This window comes from Microtus pennsylvanicus, chromosome 5 (genome assembly GCF_037038515.1).
Source record: "Microtus pennsylvanicus isolate mMicPen1 chromosome 5, mMicPen1.hap1, whole genome shotgun sequence".
In the NCBI taxonomy this organism is placed as follows: Eukaryota; Metazoa; Chordata; class Mammalia; order Rodentia; family Cricetidae; genus Microtus; species Microtus pennsylvanicus.
Window position 1 is genome coordinate 20,685,344 of NC_134583.1, and position 12,725 is coordinate 20,698,068.

The window sequence follows — 12,725 nt, forward strand, 5'->3', positions numbered from 1 at the left end:
CTTTCTTCTCTTTGAGCCTAGATTTCTCCACCTATTTATTCTCTCTGCTTGCTAGCCCTGCCTATCCTTTGACCTGCCTAGCTATTGGCCTTTCAGCTCTTTATTACATCAAGCAGGTGACCTAGACAGGCAAAGTAAAACAAAATACAACACATTTTTACATCATTAAACAAATGCAACATAAACAAATGTAACACATGTTTACATAGTTAAAGATTACTTTATATTCTGCAGCATAAACAAATGTAACACCTCTTAACTAGTTAAAATAATAGTCCACAACAATTGTTAACAGTAAACACATTTTGAAGGATCATATGGAAACCTACTACTGTAAAAGCTTATAAAATATATACATATATAAAAGGGGTTTAATGGAGATATATAGTGGGGTAAACAATTTTCAAAGTAAATATAATTTGCTACAAAGTAAAGCCTCAAATAGTAGCAATAGCTTATACTCTTTGACTATTGGCCAATAGGTTTCATAAACCCCACAAACATTATAGGCTACTGCAAAACTTTATTGTTTATTCTATCTAGACTGATAGTAAGACCCTATTGCTAAAGATACCACATGCTTATAACTTAGAACATGGAGAATTGAGCTGGTACACAATAGGAAGCATCACCCCTACAGACTATAATTCATTATGGGAAGTTATTATGTATCCTACTGAAAAAGACTTGTAATATTCTATAGCAATAATAGAAATTTGCTTGCAAGATAGCCCCACTGGAGCGATAGTGGCACAAATGTTGTGGGAATAACCACCCATTTTAAAACTGGATTTAAGTGTGCTGTATGAGGTGGAAATCACTCACACCCATACCTTTAAGGCACAAAGATATATGTGAAGGTGGAAGCAGAATAATTATAAGAGCCAAAGGTGGTGAATAACTCCAAGGAAACTGTCTTCCAGACACAACAAGGTGATGTGCATATAAACTCAGAAAGACTGTGAAACCTCTGTGACACACTGTGTATGAGACCTGCACAAGTTCAAGCCAGAGTTCTGGAGAATGGAAACCAGACAAAAGTTCTACTTTTAGACAAGAAGTTATTTGTAATCAGTAGCTGCTGTGAGAGGCAAAACAAGTCTTATACAATGAAAAGTCGCTGTGCTTATCAATCATACTCCACAGAATTCTCCAGGCTCAGGAGAAATTAGAAAACACATGTCAGACTCTATGTATGGGGGTTTATGATATTCTGTTTTGTTTATACTAGAAAGGAAGAACATGAAGTTGGGTGAGTGGGTGAGTGAATGGGAGGAGGACTTAGGAAGAGTTGGAGAAGGAAGCAATTATGATACAAAATTTAAAAAGTCATTAATTTTTTAAAATAATGAATTGAAATTATCTTGAAATTAAAACAATATTGTCTCCCATACAGAGAAAAATGTAGATCTCAAAAAAATCAATAAAAATAAAATAATGAATGTAAAGAAAAATAATATTGTCTGAGGTAATGTTTGGTTTATATTTTTGTTGCAAAAATATTATTACAAAATATATACAAAGAAATAAATCTAATTTTATAATTTAAATAATATTTCTGTACTTAGGTAAACCTAAGTCCTTTACTTCTTCACTTACATGTTTATCTATTGCTGAGCTTCAATTTCAATGAATTAAAATTTACAGTGAAAATTGATTAATTTCAGGCCATATTTTGATGATTATTAATGAAAAATAAAAGGGAAGGGCATGACTCTTCCATGGTATGGTGTTGGAGAAAGTTTACTATAGAAAAAGGGGGGTCTTAGAGTCAGAGACCTCTGGCAGAATCCAGAATGGACATGATCCTGAGTCATGTGAGGAGAGAGGGGAGAAGAAGGGAAGGAGGAGAGATGGAAAACAGCTGCAGAAAAGAAAAGAGGAGAAAAGAGACTGTGACTAAAATGTCTGGATTATATTCGGAAGAACCTCTGTGGGAAGGGCTGCCTAGTCCCTGGGCTGGAGAGTTCAGGGTAGAGGGTAGCCATATCCTGTAACAGTTATGGACTGAGGATGCTGGGAGAACCTGGTGATCAGGCCATGTTACTTTATATGTTAAACAGGCAGCTTAACTATTTGTTCCTGGGTCCAAGACTTAACAGTGATTGTGGTGGTGGTGGTGGTGGTGGTGGTGGTGGTGGTGGTGGTGGTGGTGGTGGTGGTGGTGGTGGTGGTGTTGGTGGTATGTGTGCATACTTGTGAGGAATATTACAATCTGGGTCATCATTCTTCAGAGTTTCTCACTGGCCTTCCAGTTGACTAGCAGACCAGGCTAGTGAACTACATCTCGCCAGCTCTGGAATCACATCCACAAGCCACCATGCTTGGCTTCTTTGAAGTGAAATGTGGGAATCAGACTCATGTCTTGTGCTTGCAAGACCAGCACTGTACTGACAGAGCTACAACCCCACTAACTTGAGAATATTTTTAACTGAAATGAAATTCACATGAAGCTAGCTATCTTAGGTCTCCTACACAGACATGGTGGTAATAATAGCTTGACCTAATGCAATATCTCTCCTGTTTTTGTTTTTCTGTAATTCTAATACATAATACACATTTGTTATAATCCTTGGGGTGTATTATTTATTTTCCTACTCTAGAAAATTCACAAGCAAGAACGTACATGGGCAATTTTGTGTTTGATTTCTTTGAGGCTCAGTCATACTATAGAATAAATCAGTATTTCATTAGCTTTGTTAGTGGGTAAGTACTAGTACTAGTCCATCCTATGGATATCATATTTTGTTCATTTTTTTCAGATGGAGGGTATTTGGTCTATTTTAAGCTTTTAGCTGCTGCGTATGTTGGTGCACCAACATTCAGATATATTTTTCTTAACTGAGACTCTGTTCATTTCCCTTGTGTTAATACATACATGTGAAACTGCTGGGTTATATAGTGACCCTGTTTAACTTTGTGATAAATCACCAAACTTTTCCCATAGTGTCTGTACCAGTTTTGCAATCCCAGATGAATCAGGATCCTAATTTCCTCAAACCCTTGTCATTATTTGCTGTCTCTTATTTGTTTTGTTTTGTTTTGGTGTCTTGATTTTTGGCTTTGTTATTGCTGTTTTTGGTGAACTTCCTAGATAGGCTGCCCTGTAGTCAGTCATGTCTGGGAGAAATTGTCTTGATTGTTAATTAATAAAGAAGGAGCAAGCTGATGGTGAGTAGCCCTATTTTCTTGGCTGGATCCTGAGTTGTGAATAAAGAAATCATTGAACAAGCAGGCAAAATAAGTGATTTAATTTATCTGCCTTTGTCTGTGCACTAGATGCTTAAGCTCTTGCCTCTTGATTTCCCTGCAATGGTGGATTATAACCCCAAATTATGACCCAAATCAACTTGCCACACCCTAAGCTGGTTTGAATGTTTCATCTCAGCAAAAGAAAGTAAAGTCAGACAATTGTTTTCTGTTTTTAATTTTGCTTAGTCTAGGCAGGCTATCAGAAACAGCTTACAAGTGTGTAAGCACAAGCAGCTTTGTGTCTTTTTCCATGAGAATGCTGACCTTCTGGTGTCTTTTGGGGATATGGATCTATTCAGATCCTTCATTCTTTTCAAATTGTGTTGCTTATATTGTTGGTGAGCTTTGATATGTTTGATATATTCTGGACACTATTCCTTTATAGTTATATTATTTCATAATATTTTTGTCAATATTATTGCTATTTTCACTTATATATATTCCTCCTCTAAAAAGTTTTAAATTTTGATGGGTTAGTATTTAATTAGTTTTTATTTTTTTTGCCTTTATTGTCATATGAAAATACTGTCAATAGGTTTTCCTTTCCACTGAAAATTTTCTTCTTGGACTTTCATAATTTTAATTCTTACATGAAGTCTTTGAGGGAGAGCAAGATGATTAAGCAGGGCAAATAAACCAAATTCTATTGGTAGAATCCACAGTGGAAAAAGATGCATAAGCATTATCCTCTGGTCTTCATACATGCAGAGTAGATTATGTGTGACTCGCCCGGTACACACACCCTCTCTTCTCTCACATGCACATATGTAATACATAACATGAAAATTTCAGAAGTTTTTAAAATATTTTGAATTGGTTTTATGTTTACAATGTAAACTCAGTGTGTAAATGCATTATTTGAATGTGGCTATATGATTACAAATACGGTATTGTAAAGTTTGTTTTCCCATATAACAGTTATAGAATGCTTATCAAAAATCAGTTGCCCAAATTATGGGCATATACATATATATGTATATATACATATATTATATGTGTGTATGCAATTAGACTATTTCATATAGACAATTTTCATACACGTATCTATAGAGGAGTTCCAGTTTTGGTTGTGGTAGCTTCCTGATATTTTCTGAAATCAAATTTTTTCTATTCTATTGTTTTAACCATTTTTTTTTACTATTTGTGTACCTTACTGGTTATTATGGATTATGAAATAAATTTTTCCATATCTACAAAATGGAAAACATTCCTTTTAGAGAGATTGGATAGAGTTTTTAGATCAATTTGAAAAGCATGTTCACCTTACTAATATGAAGTGTCTTAATCATAATACGACGTCTTTCCACCTATATCTTATAATCAAGTGTGTCATCTGTAAGTCCCTATTGAATTGTTTTCTTCATTTCATTTTAAATAGATTATGGATAACATGTAGAAACACATGTTTTTCATGCATGGATATTATATCCAGCAACATAGTTGAATTTAGTTATCAGTTGTAATAGTCTTTCAATGCTCTCTGCTTATTGTCTTGGTTGGTATGAATAGAAATATATTCATATTCTCCATTCCCCTTGAAAAAATTATTCTATTCTATATAAATGCATACACTCACACATAAGTTTAAGTTTTAATGCTGAATAGGAGTGATAAGAGTAGAAGACTGTTTTAAAATTAATTTTATTTGTGCCCTTTTGTGTCTGTGTATGCATGAAGGTGTGTGAATGCATGCAGTTATGTCCATGGAAGCTGAAATAGGACAACAGGTGTCCTACCCCGTCAATCTCTACCTATTTATCTGAAGCAGGGTCTCTTCTTGAAAGTGAAGTTTATGTTGGCTGTAACAGATTGTTACCTAGCAATCGTTGGACTATTTTTGGTTTGTATTGGCCTCAGAGATGGAGTTACATGTGTTACATGGACATAACATGCAAGTGCATGCTTAAATTTTAACTCAGGTCCTCAACAGCGTATAGGAAGTACTCTTAACCATAAGATGTCTCTCAGCCTGAAAGTGGATAACATAATCCATAATTTAATTCCTTATTTTAAGGGGATAGCTTTCAGTATTTCTCAACTAAAAATGATATTTATATTTAAGTTTTAAGGTGTTTTATTATCAAGCTAAGAAAGTCTTCTGTTATTAATAATTACTTTTATTATTTTATTGTGAAAGACTATTGAATTTTTTGAAATGTTAATTTATTGTTTCTAATTATAATTTCCAATAGATTCACTAATTTATTGTTTTCTTTTTATTGCACTAATATTAGACTTAATTATTCACTTTTTCATTTTTATTATTGTTGCCTGTGTGCATGTGTGTGTCACATACATGTATATAAATGTATGGTAACACATTACATGGTGTGCATATGAAGATCAGGGTGAGCCAATCTAGAATTTTCTTCTTCCAAAATTATATGAGTTTCCAATATCCAACCAGGTCACCAGATTTATGACATGCACTCACTTTAACACACCTTGCTGGTCCTAGATAATTTATTTCTAGAACTTCCTTTCTATTTACCATTGTTTTTCACTTTGTTTTAATATGCTGTGGTGGTACACATTTGCTTTTCATTGAGGATTGTATAAGTTGTTGAAATATACTAGTTCATTATATGCTTTCACAACAATATTATTACTGTAAGATAATTAATGCTATCATTTAAACTGATTTTTTTTAACAAATTGGGCTTTACTATCTTTTGATTTTACCAAATGTTTGTAAAATTTTGATTTTCTTAAAAGACAGCATTTTGTTTTATTGCCCTTACCTATTTTCTTTTATCTATTTCATATACTCATTATGTTATTACTCTCTATTCACTTGCTTTCTTTTTGTTCAGTACCATTAAAATATAAACTTAAGCTATTAATTTGATATGATATTTTGTTAATAAGGGACTTTAAAGTATAGATTTCCTCTTATTTAGGTTTTTCTGATCATTATAACTTAGGGTATGTTATATATTGGTTCACATTTTATTTTGTTTTAAATGTATTTTCTAATGTTTTAAATGTATTTAAATGTATTTCATTGTGATTTTTATCATATCCATTGGAAACTTAAAGGAATGTCAATTACTTTTCATAGTTTCACGATTTTCCTTTTTAAATATTAATTGCTAAATGTATGAGATACGATTAGCCTAAAGTTAAATAAGATTTTTCTCATGTTGAATCATCTGGTATATCTAAGAGAATATTCTATGTGCATTTTATTAATTTTTAACATGAAAATCATTTTAAGGTCATGAGTTCACAAATTTAACATTTGTTTCACAAAAGGTGAGTGCATGCAATATGAGACTATTGTTTTCTTGAATCTTTTTAAAGCTGATGTTGACACAGGAGTTCATTCAGCTCTTACCCTATCATTTGACAATTCCCATAAAGTTACTGGATATATCAACGTTGGTTGTATGAAAACCTTAGGTGTTTCTCTCTATTCTCTTAATGCAATAACTGAAAATAGTTCTTTAAATTTCTCTTTCTGGATTTGAATATCTCTATGATCTGTTTTATTAAGCTTTTCCATGGCCTGTATTTTTGTACTCAGATTATCAATGTTTTTCGTGATAAAACAAATGTTTACAATTGATGTTATATAAACCCCATCTAAATTAGTGATCCTATCATGTAATCATTCCATTTCAAACTGTCCAGCTTATCACACAGTGACACAAATCACTCCAATGTAATGGTTTTTCAATTTTTTAATATGGGGGAAAAAACTCGTTCATTTAACTAATTCCTCCCTTTTAGAGTCTCAATTGTCTTACCAAATCTGCCAACAATGATGATGAAGATGTGAGGTGTATTGTTACATGTAGAACAGTATGAGTGACTGCATTTCAAGGCAGCTACCTAGTTTGGCAGCATCATGAGAAAGGGGGTTCAGGGAGAGCTTGCCAGGAGAGAAGACAGAAAACACCTAGCCAGAAGGGCAGTGTCTCAAACTGCATGTAGCTCTGTCCTATGCCAGTGGCTGTAGAGCTACAGGCAAACAGCTTTTTTTATTATTTCATATCCCAAATATTGGACACCAAAAGTGGTACAAATAATTAAAAACCTAGAGACAGACATTAAAGTTCCAGCTGGAGATCAGAAAAGCAAAGCAGCTGACCACTAGAGAGACCTTTTACCTCTACCAAATCTTCAGACAGAAGGAGTTAGATCCTATCTCCATGAATGCTGACTCCATACTCCCTTGAGTTCCTGTCTCTTCCTCTTTATATTTCTCTCTCTGCACAGACATATCATTCCTCTCTCCACCTCTCTAGTGCTGGGATTAAAAGTGTGTCTCCCAAATACGTGGATTAAAGATAAGAACCAACATCACCTGAATCTGTCTGTTTCTGGATCAAGCTTGTGTAGCCCATGGTAGCTTTGAACTCATAGAGATTCATCTGCCTTTGTCTCCCAAATCCTGAGATTAAAGTTCTGTGCCACCACTCCCTGCTCTGTATGTCTTACTAGTGTGTCTTCTTTGCTCTATGATGTCAGGCACCACTGTAATGTTACTGAGGTTCCTCAGTTTGGTGACTCTGGCAAGTGTACACATCTGTACCAACTCCTTAACCATGGCACCGGACACTTACAACTCAAATATCACTAGTGCTCTTTGCAGGACATCTTCTTTGTTACCCTCCAGATGTAGGAAATTGAATTCTGTTGTTTACAGTTTTTCTTACAGGTAAAATCACTGATATTTTCTGTAAGATGTTTATCTTCAGTCTCAAGTATTCCAGATCTAGTGAATTCATATTGGTTTTCATTGGATAGTTTATAGGCACAATTTTTAGCAGTTTAAAGAAGTAAGAGCCAGTGTCTCCTATCTGATTCTTAATCCTAACACTCATAAAATATGGAATAACTCAAAGTGCATAAATGATAGGTATTAAAACTTTTTTTCAAAAGAGCAAACATCACAGTTTGGAAAATAGTGCCCATGAGACTTATATAAAGGTCATACAATATGAATAAATATTAATGTACTTCTTTATGCAAAATTGGAAAAATGTGCTGTAACAACTGGAATATTATTCAAAGACAAGCATTGTAATTAAGGTTTGCCATTTCCCTTGGCAGTGGTGGAGAAATGCAAGTTTATTCTCATCTTTTAACTAGTTCGTAATCATTTGAAAAATTCAAATGTAAGTCTTGTTGCAACAACATTTAAAGCCTGAATGAATAGCTAGTTAATTCCACAAAAGCATGGTATTTGATTCTCTTAGCATTCATTTTGCTGCCTTATCTGTTCTGGAATATTATTGACACTATCAGCTGATTTTACCCCCAGAATCTTATGGTTAACTAAACTCTTTCTTGTCTCATCTTTTGTTATAGAAAAAGGCATTCTTTGGGTTAAATATAGATAACCAGCCTCTGTATTTAAATCAGAGAATGTTTGTCTTTCATGCTACATTCATTGTGCCATTTTAGCCCAGATACACAGTTTCAGTTTACACCTGAGAAGTTGCATGTAGGTCCATAATAGCTGTTCCACTCCACAGCTACCACAATGTTTTTTTATACATAACGCTAAAATATGTATGCAAATGTTGGTAAATATTTGAGGTTATTATTCAGTTCTGTTCCCAAAGAGCCAGATAGGCTATGATGGGATTCACAGGTCATATTCCAATGCTACCTTATTCCCTCTAGTTGACTTTTCACTTAAATTCTTGCATGTAGCAAAGGTAAACAAGTGACCGCAATGTATTTAAATGTTTAGGAAAGAATAATGGGAAAATAATTATGTGGTTTAATATCCATTCTTCATTAAAAAAGACTCAAAACTAAAAATTAAACTCTTCATTGCTGTAACAAAATAATTCAGTAAAGAGTTTAAGGGAAAAAAGATTTATTATGCTCATAGCTTCATAAAAGTACTGTCATTGCTGCAGGAACAGGTAGAGTAGGGCAGCTCACAACACATGGCAGTATTCTCAAAGCAGAGAAGAGAATGGGACCAGGGTGTACGACCTACTTTCTCAAGGTAACCCCAACCTTTACAGTTTTCTGAGCTTCCGGAATTAGCTGTACACTCTGAGAATCAAGCAAAGAACATTGGAGGATACTTCACACCTAAGCCTTGACTTCATGATTGTTTAAAGTGCTTAAAAGCTCAAGAACAATTTAAGAATAAAAGGTTTATTTGCTGGATGGGCAAATAAAAAACGTTAAAGAATTACTTAATTTGTCATAGACAAAATGAATAAGTGTTAAAGGAAGGTATATGAAGTATGGAGAAAATAAAATGCTAAATATGTTAAGTCCATCATAAGTAAAAGACAATTTGTAAATGTCTAATTTAAATATTCTCACATGTCTACATTAAATTTATAAGAAATACTGATATTTACTATTGCTTCCACAAAAAGAATGAATCAACAAATACCAGGGACAGATGATGGCAGCAGCTTGGCAGTGACCTCAAAGAGGTCATTTTTCTGTATGTTAGACTTGGGATTAAATCAAAGCATTGATATCCTTGTATCACCTCAAAGCTTATGCATATTGTCAGATGAGTCATGACTTGTCAGTAAATTGTATGGGATATAGCTAAATTGCAAATATGTGTTACATTTGTTTATGCTGTGTAATATCTTAACTGTGTAATTATGTATTATATTAGTTTGTGCAACATTTATTTAAGGGTATAAGGATATGTGTTTTATTATGTATAGATGTATCTATTTGACCTTCCCTTCCTAAGGCACCTGATTGGTCTAATAAAAAGTCAAATAGCCAATAGGTAGGCAGTAGAGGGATAGGTAGGGCTTCCAGATAGAGAGAATAAATAGAAAGAGAAATCTAGGCTCAGAAGAGGAAGATGAGAAAAGGGAGAGAATGAGTGAGATGCCTGAGGCCAGAAGACAGGGAGCCACCAGCCGGACAGACATGAGAAGCAGTGAAATTCAGATATACAAAGGGAAGGAAAAATAAAAGGCCCCCAAGAAAATGGTAGATGAAGAGAAACAGGTTAATTTAAGTTAAAAAAAAGGGGGGGGGGCTTACCAGAAAGGTAGGCTGGGCACTCAAAAAACTAAGTCTCTCTCTCATGATTTGGGAGCTGATTCATGGTCCCAAAGAATACCTGCATATCAAGATGCATCACTCTCAGTTCCTCCTCCAGTACCATGTCCTCCTACATTCCACCATGACATATTGTAATGATAATGGGCTGAATCTTTGACCAGCAAGCCACCCTATAACAGACTTTTCCTTTGGATAGAGGAGCAGGGTATCACATAACTTAATTAAGGGAACCACCTTAGGGTTGGTAAGAGACTTGAACCTAGAGTGGCTCCCAGTCCTGGGCCTTTGTGCAGTGATTCTGATATCCTTCACTTTCCCATCTCTCCCAATCTGCTGCATTACTCTGCAGCTTACCTTTTTATTTATTTAATGAAAGCATTCTATACTATAATACTGAAATGTACAGACCTTTTGGTGAGAAGAAGGAGTTTTACTTCTGTTTTTTCTACCTTCAGTTTTCTCTCATCATTACACTCGTATCAATGATAAGATTTTCAGGAATATTTCATGTGAATCGACACAGAGTGCATGGTTTTCCTTTCAGAGCACAAATTTTAGCTAACAAGTATATTATTTACTTTCTTAGATCTTTTTTTCCTCTTGTATTTTTGCTCTTTTTTCAATTCCCCACCAGTTTATGAAACACTGCTTCTTTTTAAACTAGCTAGATATTTTTCTCAGATATGAGTGTAAAATGTTTATTAAAAAAACTCAATTAAATTATGTAGTGAAAATGTTGCAAATGATTTGCTAGACCCAGTATCTCACATACAGGTTACACATCTGTGGATATTTCAGTGAGATAACTTTCAAGAAATAGAATAACTCTGTTTTTAATTTTTATGTCTAGTAATCCTTGCAGTGGGCTGTGGTATTTTATGGTAACAGGCGCCAGGAGCAAGCCCTTCTCCGGTACTCTGCCAGTTTAACGCATCTTTGTGCACTGCCCATGTGTTCTTGAACCTTTGCCAGTTCAGTTGTTGAAAACATTATCACAGTTTTAACCAGTACTTTTAATTAGTTAAGCAATTTTTCTTTTTATTAATTTCCATATCTTTGTACTTTTCCTTCATATTATAGATGGTTTTGTAAAAACATTTCTATATGAAAGCACTATTCCATCAATATTACCTGAATTTCTGTTGTTCTTTTTCATATTGGCATTTATTGTGAGCGATGAAGGAATTATTTGGATGTATTTAAATGAATAAATATTTTGAGTAGGCAACTTCAGAGACAGTACGATTAGAAGTCTTAGATTTCTTAGACTCAAAAATTCTATCTTTTTTTAACAATTTATGGACACATTTTTATTTTTATGTTTACATCCTTGATCCAGCTAGAATTTACTTCTGAATTTAAGAGTTAATATCCAACTTTTAATAATTGTTCTTTGTTTTCTTTCACAAACAGCTGTCTGTTGTTAATCTAATGCTTTAAAAATAATAATACTGCCCCATTTTAAAATATTAACTGCATCATATTTTTCAAGACAATATTTTCTGCTTCTCTGATTTATTTAGTACATGTGCTAGTACATATGTATTTTTATTATTACCATTTCCTATTTCCTGATCAAGCCATGCCACTCCTGTGTCTTTAAAGTGTTTTGTTTTGTTTTAGACACTGTCTGCCTATAACGTATTTCTGGATATCTCAGAACTCCCTATCTAGACCAGGATGGTACAGAACACACAAGGATCCACCTGCCTCAAACTTCAAAGTACTGGGATTAAAGATGTATGCTACCATGTCTAGATCTGTTTTGATTAGTTTTACTAGTCAATTTTTCTGAATGAATTAAGATTTTTTTTTCATTTTTATTATTTGTTTTTGTTTTTTGAGACAGGGTTTCTCTGTAGCTTTGAAGCCTGTCCTGGAACTAGCTCTTGTAGACCAGGCTGGACTCGAACTCACCTGCCTCTGTCTCCCAAATGCTGAGATTTTTTTTATTAATTTAATTTATTAAAGATTTCTGCCTCCTCCTTGCCACCGCCTCCCATTTCCCTCCCCCTCCCCCATTCAAGTCTCCTCCCTCGTCAGCCCAAAGAGCAGTGAGGGTTCCCTGCCCTGTGGGAAGTCCTGTCTGCCATACCTTGAGCAGTCTTTTGGTTTCTGTGACTTCTTTGCCTCATGCTAACAATGGTACTAATTCTACTCCACAAGGTTAGTCCTAATACCACTCCATAAGATTGTTATGAAGAGAGAGGAATTAGTTCTGTAGGGCAACTAGAAAATGCCTGCCATAGAAAGTCCCTTCAGTCATTTTCATTATTATATAGCAAACACACACTCTCACACAAACACCAAATGTTCGCGAAAAGTGAAATAAATAGATCAGTTGTCCTAGGTTCATATTTTTCACAGAAGATCAGAACAAGGCAGCAAACACTCAGTAGCAATTAGATTTCTAAAGGCAGGAAGTCAATGATCACCGTTATTGTTACAAGTTTTATTGTTTG